This window comes from Triticum dicoccoides, chromosome 4A (assembly GCF_002162155.2).
Source record: "Triticum dicoccoides isolate Atlit2015 ecotype Zavitan chromosome 4A, WEW_v2.0, whole genome shotgun sequence".
Lineage (NCBI taxonomy): Eukaryota > Viridiplantae > Streptophyta > Magnoliopsida > Poales > Poaceae > Triticum > Triticum dicoccoides.
In genome coordinates this window covers 713147215-713155576 of record NC_041386.1, presented here as the reverse complement: position 1 = coordinate 713155576, position 8362 = coordinate 713147215, and positions in this window count along the sequence as shown.

Sequence of the window (8362 nt, the reverse complement as noted above, 5' to 3'; positions counted from 1 at the left end):
GGATGGGTAGAAGAATGAATCGGGGATCGGGACATGGTCGACGCCGATTGCTCCGCTGGTGGGCGGAGGCCGCTGGCGGACTTCGCCGTCGAGGAGGAGGAATAGGAATCCGGGACGGGGGTTCCCGTCGCCCAAGCGGAAGGGGGGCCCCGGGCGGGGCGCCGGGGCCCGAAGACTGCTGTCTCGGCCGCCGTGTCGCCGTCGGCGACCAAGAACTGCGCGAAATCCGGGAGGGGCGCGGGTGGAGGCTCCTCGCGCTCGAGGAACTTGTGGTACAGGTAGCGGAGGCAGCGCTCCATCGCCTGTTCCTTGACCTCGTCCCAGAGTACCTCCAGTAGAGCCTCCCACAGCTCCTTGAAGAAAGACGAGCGCGCAGCCACGGGCACTAGCGCCATAGCCGGGGCCCGGGGCGCTGCACCACGAGCAAGAAGATAAGTTTGCAAGAAAGCAAGAAAGCTGCGTTGTGGCCGGCGGGGAAGGGAGAAGAAGGTGTGGGTGATGGGGATGGATACCTGGTGGCAGGGGCGTGCGGAGGAGGGGTTCTGGGTGACGGTGGCGTCGACGTCGGCGTCGGCGGGGGACGCCGGACGCTGCAGCTCTCGGCTCTCCTCGGGTCTCGCTCGCGTCCTTCTTTCTGTTCTGTTGGTCGCCGATCTCCCTCCGCGCGGGATAGCTTATATATTTAGCCCTCCTCGCGTGCGTGCAGCCAAATGCACAATGCTGAGACGCCGGTCTCGTGCGTCCGTGCGGGCGGGCGGGCGCACGCGTGCCAAACATACATACCTGTGGGTGCGAAGCCGTATGATCCAACGGTCAGTGCTCACACATGAAGCGTAGTTATTTGGCAGATTGTAGGTGCGTCCATGCGTGTGCGTGCGGTCAGGCGCACGCGTGCCAAACATACATACCTGTGGCTGAAAGGGTGCACGGTTAACTGGTTGCAGCATTTAACGTAACGGTAGTATAGCAATCGTCATTGCTGGTTGTAGCACTCGGCTCACCCCGTTGCCGCCATCACAACTTTTGTAGAAGTTGGTTGCAGCTCTGCCGGTGCCCGGTTGCAGCTTTTGTCGATGCCCTTCGCAGCTTTGCCCGACATAGTCGTAGCAACAACCGTTGCCGGGTGTAGCATCTCCCCATCACGGTTCCAGCTCCGTCACCGGCCTGTTCTAGCAAATGTACACACGGTTGCAGCAAAGACGTCAGGGTGGTTCCAGCATGCAACTCGCCGGCACAGCACCCATAGACACTAGTTCCAGCATAAACTTGTCTAAGTGTCTACAGATCGATGGCGACGGCGGCTGCAAGCGCCTTGGCAGGGGAGAGGAGAGAACTTTTGTGCTACATACAATGGAGGCGAAGCACTCCGCGAAGGAAGGAGAAGGAACATATGTATGGTCAAATATTCTCAAGAGGTCATGGAGGATAAGGACGAGGGAAAGTGTGGGTCCCAAATCCATGTTACTCAAACATAAACCAACAACTCGCTTGCGACCGGTCAGTGGCTCAGGCTAGAGGCTCCGCCAGTCGGTTCACTGGAATCATTAACCTAGTTATTTTGGATTCTGAACTGTTGGATACATTCCTCCTTCAACTCAACAACTACCCACTTGAAAGCTGCTTGAGGTTGAATAATCAAGAAGCAAGCTGACAAGTGGGTCACCGTCGTCAGTGGCTCAGGCTAGAGGTGGTTGTCGAACTGGAATAGGCTGGGTGACTAGTTTGGTGAGTTGGGTTGTATTTTCGCACAATAAGGACACATCTTTGGATTCAGGCGAGTCGTCGCCCTCGGCTGCCTGTGATGGAGCTTGTCGCCCCACAACATGCCGACAATTTGGCTATAAGTTTGCGTGATGTGTGATGAACAGTTTATGTGATTAGTAGTTTGAGTGATGTGTGATGAACAGTTTGTGTGATGTGTGATGAACAATTCATTTTTAGTGTTTGTGATTAATTTGAGATGAGTTTGGTATGAATATATTCTACATGTATGCAATTGTCTTTTTTAGGGTAATATGTGTGCAATTGTCATACCCATAGACATCACCAGTTGGGGCAAATCGTGCCCTATTTTACATCATTTATTGGAGCAAAAATATTTTAGGAGAAACATAATGCACTTTTTATTGATGTAATACTATCTTTTACATGTCCAATATATATCACATGTTGAAGATGTTGTTAGAGCTGGTCTATATTATTGTTTTTCTTTTAGGGGTGTCCATACTATTGCTTAAAGCAATTCCCATCGACGCATAGCGTGCAGTGCTCCCCTAGTTAGGCCAGACGCAATGCATGACACAACTCGGACTGCTGCGAACCGGAATAAACTGGGTGGCTAGTTTAGTGAGTTGAGTTGTGTTTCCGCACAACAAGGAGACAACTTTGGATTCTGGGCGGTCGCTGCCCTCGGCCGCCTGTGATGGAGCTTGTTGACCCGCAACATGCCGATAATTTGGCTATAGTGTTATGAACAATTTCTGTGATGAATAGTTTGTGTGATGTGTGATGACAATTTTGTGTGATGTGTGATGAACAATTTTTTTCTAGTGTTTGTGATTTAGTTGAGATGAGTTTGGTATGAATATATTCAATGCGTGTGCAATTGTCCCCTTTTTAGGGTAATAAGTATGCAATTGTCATACCCATAGACATCACCTGTTGGAGGAAAATTGTGCTCTATTTTATATCATTTATTGGAGCAAAAATATTTAGGGTGATACATAATGCACTTTTTAGTGATGTAATACTATTTCTTACATGTCCTATATATATCACATGTTGAAGATGTTGTTAGAGCTGGTCTATATTATTGCTTAAAGCAATTCCTATTGACGCATAGCATGCAGCGCTCCCCTTGTTAGGCCAGAAAAAAAAATGCACAACACAACTCGGACTGCCACGAGCTGGTGCATGTACACATGTTTTCTCTTTCGTTTTTTTTTATATTTTGACTTTTGTATAAAATATTCTAAATACATATATCTTAAAATTAACTTACTTAATCATTTCAAAACATTCACCACACATTTAATAAATGTTATTGCAATGTAACAAAATTATTTGTGCACTTTTGAGAAAATGTTTGTACCATTAAAACATATCTGTTACATTTAAAAATAATCACAAGTTTACAAAAAACATGAAATTTCAAAAAATATTCAAGATAGTTTAAACAACCTTCATGTAATTTGTAGAAAAGTTGTTACTATTAAAAAAATATTCATGAAATTGAAAAAAATGTTCATGTGCTTAAAAATATGTTTCATGAAAAGTCAAATTTGTTCACGCAAGTTTTAGAAAAACATGATAAAAAAGTGTGTACCATGTAAAAAAATACCTACCACTTAACAAAATATTTGCACGTGCTTAAAATTGTTCATGAAGTTTTTGAAAAAAATTCTTCAAATGTATATTTAAAAGTGTTCACCGTGTTATGAAAAGATATTGAAGTGCATTTTACAAATGTTAAACATGTATTCAAATAAATATTCAACATGTATTGGAAAAGGTTTAACGTATCTACAATACCTAAATAGTTTGTCGCGCTAAACTATTTTTCTCGACATGCAGCCTATCCACATCAGCAGCCCAGCCACATCTGGTTTTTCCTAGCGGCTTACATGAGGGACCCACCATGATCCAAACCAGCCACATTTGCTTTTAGTTACTAATCCTGTAAGGGCATGGCAAATGCATAGCCACAGAGTGATACCCCCATGCCATGTAGGATCGGGGTTCGGATGGTGTAGTGGGATCGTCGGCATGATGCGGGTGCTTGGGAAGAAAAAGTATGGTCCAGTGCAAAAAGCTGGAAATATTGGAGTGGAGAGTAGAGATGCATGACATGCATGTGTATTGCTTGATGAGGCCCACTAGTGGTAGCTTGCGTTGGGGTGAAAAAGTCAATATAAATGCCTCAACCTACTTTTTCTCATGGGGCATCTATATCCATATGCCATCATAGTTCATGCCCTAATGCAATATTCATTTCTTTCCCGTGTAGATGTTCCTTGGCCACTGAAGCGACCGCCCTTTCGCATTCCCTGGCTGGAGATTGAGCTTAGCGTTTCTTTTCTCTTCCATGGACCATAGTTACTCTCTATTCTAGGACCATAAAAATCCACCACCAGCGCATCTCCCCTCCTCACCTAATCCCTCCATCTTCGTCTCTCCGCCTTCGGATCTTCTCTCGCTATCGGCTATCTCGCGACACAACCACCTCCACCAATCAGTACCGACAGCAGTCGACAATAGCATCAGGGCAACTATTCGCTGGCCTGGTCACCAATGGGTAGATATTCGTTGCTGGACTGGATAATGCACCGGGGTTCATCGATAGTTAAGTTTCAAATTGTGCTCCGGCAGTCCGGCTGCTTACCCACAAGAACCCTTAATGAGTTGTTTTTGTCATATTGTTTTCCCTGCTATTTTTTATCTGTTTTTCTTCATAGCGAGGACACAAGCGGCTGACGGATCGGAGGCACACAATTGCTCCTGCGGTGGCTTTAGTACGGAGTGGAAGGGCATTGTATGGGCCGAAGACATGTTCCTTCACATGCCGTGTGATACCTACCTAGTGCATATGCATGACTGGACCATGTTTTTTGCTAAGTAATCAGACAAAAAATGCTGAGGAGGTTGTGATGTTATGGAACAGAACACTGGCCGATTGTGAACATATGCATGACTGAACACTCTAATGGTACTTTCGATGTGGTAGGGGAACGAGTCATGGGTACCATGGTCAGTGGATTTCATAGAGGAAGCCATCTTCATTGTCAACCGAGGCCGATTGTGATGACCCACGGCATGGAGGAGGAACCAAGAGTGCAATTAACCGGCGTCGCTGGGCTAGAGCTCAGCCAGGTCGGCGAGGAGCATATGGAATCACGGACATGGTGGTTGAGGAAGGAGATGAGGGAGAATATGGAGGTGTATCATCAATATTCTCGCATCCTCTTCATGGAAAGGTCCTGTCAGAGAGCTTCCCCATTGTTCTTTTAGCTGAGATTCCCATAGTAAACCTCATCTAAGCCCAAGCTCATGTATGTATTTTCTTAGGTCCCCTCTTTGCTGCAAATATGCTAGACGTCCTCCATGGCAATGGATATTATTTTTGAGTTGCTTGCACAGTTAAAGATTCTTCGTCACCGGCTTCCTGCATATGACTCTTCCCACTTGCATGGTACACAAGCTCTCATATCTGATTTGTTTTCACTGAGTTATTACATGTTCTTCTGTTAGTTTTCATACTTGGAGAGAATTAGGATTCTGATGAGATCTATTTGTATAATCAAAATATTCAACACCATGACCATGTTGGATGCCAAGCTAAATTGCAGATTCAGTTAGATCGACCCACCTAGCTACAAATGTGCCAAACAATTTTCCGCTGACAGCAATGACTTAGGAAGATTTAGTGGTTCTGGCCGGAGTAATATTGTTGCTGCCCCGTTAATGGACAAGTATCATAGCTACAAAGTAAATGGATGGGTAACCAACAAAACTTTATGCAGGGTGCCACATAATCCCTATTCGATCGTCCCAGAAGGTGTATTTAATTTCCTTCTTTGTTTCTTTTTAAAGATTAACTGACTAGATGCACCAAGTTTTTTCCATATAATCATTCATAAGGTTAACTGACTAAAACCTAAAATCGCTCACACCAAACTACATAAAGCACATTATTAGGCCCGCCCATTCAAAACACAGACAAAACCCCTTGATTGGAGACAATTGGTTATCTTGCAATGGGTGATTATTGCACTGGTGGAGTGGCCATGCCACCTTTGATCGCCATAATTTATGGACTCAAAATCTTGGCAACGAGCCTCCATACCTTGAAGTTTTAGGGCTTTGTTTTGGACCATGCTTCATTACTAACTGCTCGTTCGACGGGAAAGTTTTACCTCCCGAGACAGCCATAATGCATCTCAAAGTATTAAATTTCCTGGCAAAGTAATGCAATAACCAAGATCTAACCACGTTGTTTATCCTTGGTAACAACAATACAAATACGTGTCTTGTCTCCACTAGGATATAGAAATCATCGTAAGATTGAACTCACTACTATGCACCACTCTCTCTGGAGATCTACCAATCAATCTTGTCTAGAGAAGACAAATAGATCGGAAAGCATACATAACTACTTAATTATACAACAAACGAAACTCAAAGAGATTCAAATGGATTAAATGAACAATCTAATCATAAACTCACGATTCATCGTGTCCCTAAGAAGGGGAACATGAGAGAGAGAGAGGGAGAGAGAGGGAGAGAGAGAGAGAGAGAGAGAGAGAGAGAGAGAGAGGGAGAGAGAGAGAGGACCATTTAGCTACTACTATGGACCTGTAGGAACTGAAGAAACTACTCACACATGGTCGTGGAGGAAATAAGGTTGATGGAGAGGCTTGCAGCAATGGCTTCCACTCCAGCAGGGCTCCGAAACAACGTCTTGCGACGGTGATAAAAAATTTCTGGAGGAACGACCAATGGTTTTGGTATTTATAGCGAATTATGACAGTGGAATCAGGTCAAGGAGAACTAGGGGCACAAGCGTGTTGTGGCCACCCCTGGTTGCGCCACTAGAACTTGTGGATGAATGGTGGGCCCCCTCGATGCTTCCCGAGGTGCATGGAAGGTAAACGTACTGGTGATTGATGGCGAGAAACCACTGAAATCGGCCGGTGCTGGTCAAAGAAAGCAACGCTCCCGTGTGGCGGCGGCCAACAAAGCGGCGTTCCCCGGCCCGCGGCGTGCCATCGCCCTCCATTGTGCAAGCAGCAACGGTGCGGCACCCATCGGCGTGTGGTGCGGCAATGGTAAGCGATAGTGCATATCCCGGTCTTGGCACATGTCTGTGGATGTCCGCCTGGCTGGAACCCTTCCTTTAGTCCACGCTCGATCTGAAGGGAGAAGAGGAGTGGAGGAACAGGGAGAGAGCCGCAGAGGGTGAGGAGATGGTTCTCCATGGTGTGGTCACTGGACTCGTGAAGGCAATAACATCGGTATCAGAGCAAGGGGAGGGAAGATGAGTCCGCCGGTGGCGGTGCACGAGGAGGGAACAGGCGCAGTGCGTGGGGTGATTTTTCTGGATCAGAGAGAGATGGGCGTGATAGATTTTTCGAGATGAGACAAAGCGGTGAACCAGCAAACAGGCCGAGACAAACAGTTGTGGATCTCTCGTTGATCGAAGGCCTCCCAAAAAAAATTCGAATGTTGAGATGTAAGTGGAGTTGCTCAATCAGATCTTTCCTCAGCTGCTTGTAAGTCGGTCGATCCCGAATTTGTTGATGCATTTGAATAAACTCTTTAAATGTGGCCGGATTCTGTTCTGGAAGTTCGATAGTATCACCCATGTTCTCAAATTCTAGAGCTGCGACAGCATTGTCACCCTCATCCTCGACGATCATGTTGTGTGTGATCACACAAAATGTCATCACCTCCCACAAGGTCTCCGGATCCCATTGTTTAGCCGGTCCACTAACAACTGCAAAACGGGCCTCCAAAACTCCATACATCCTTTCTAGCTTCTTCTTGTCTTTAGGCAAAGTGAGCCTTTTTCTAGCCAAGTGGGCTAGAGATGGTGTTGAGAAGGTAGCCCATGTCCATTGAGTATAGTGTCAAGGAGGAGCTTTTCCTTCAGCTAGCCTTGCGAACAACGCTGATTGTTACAACACATTGATGTCATTGTGAGACCCGGGCATATGCCAAAGAAAAAGTGCCAAATTCAATGATCCTGTGATGCAACTACTTCAAGAATGATGGTGGGCTTTTTGACATGACCCTGATATTGCCCTTGTAAAGCCTTCAGGTGTTTCTTCCATTTCCAATGAATGCAGCCAAGAGATCCAAGCAAACCTGGCCACCCTCTTACATCTGAGATTGCCAAGAGCCTCTCGGTGTATGTCACAGTTGGTTCTCCCAGGTATTGACGTCCGAAGACCTCGACTATGGCAGTTGCAAACTTGACCTGGTATCTCCGCATGTGCTATCAGACACCCTTACACTAGTAGAAAAAGGGTCAAATGTGAAGCACATTAGTGCCGGTTTGTAAAAAACCGGCACTAATGTGATCAATAGTGCCGGTTCGTGGCTGCGATCAATAGTACCGGTTCGTGTTGAGCCTTTAGTACCGGTTCGTGCCACGAACCGGTACTAAAGGGGTAGTGGCAGGCTGGCGTCAGGCCGGGTCCCCACGAGCCCCTTTAGTACCGGTTTGTGCCACGAACCGGTACTAAAGGTCTAACCTATAGTACCGGTTCGTGCCACGAACCGGTACTAAAGGGGACAAGCCTTTAGTACCGGTTCGTGCCACGAACCGGTACTAAAGGGGCCAATTTTCAAACTCTACCCCCCC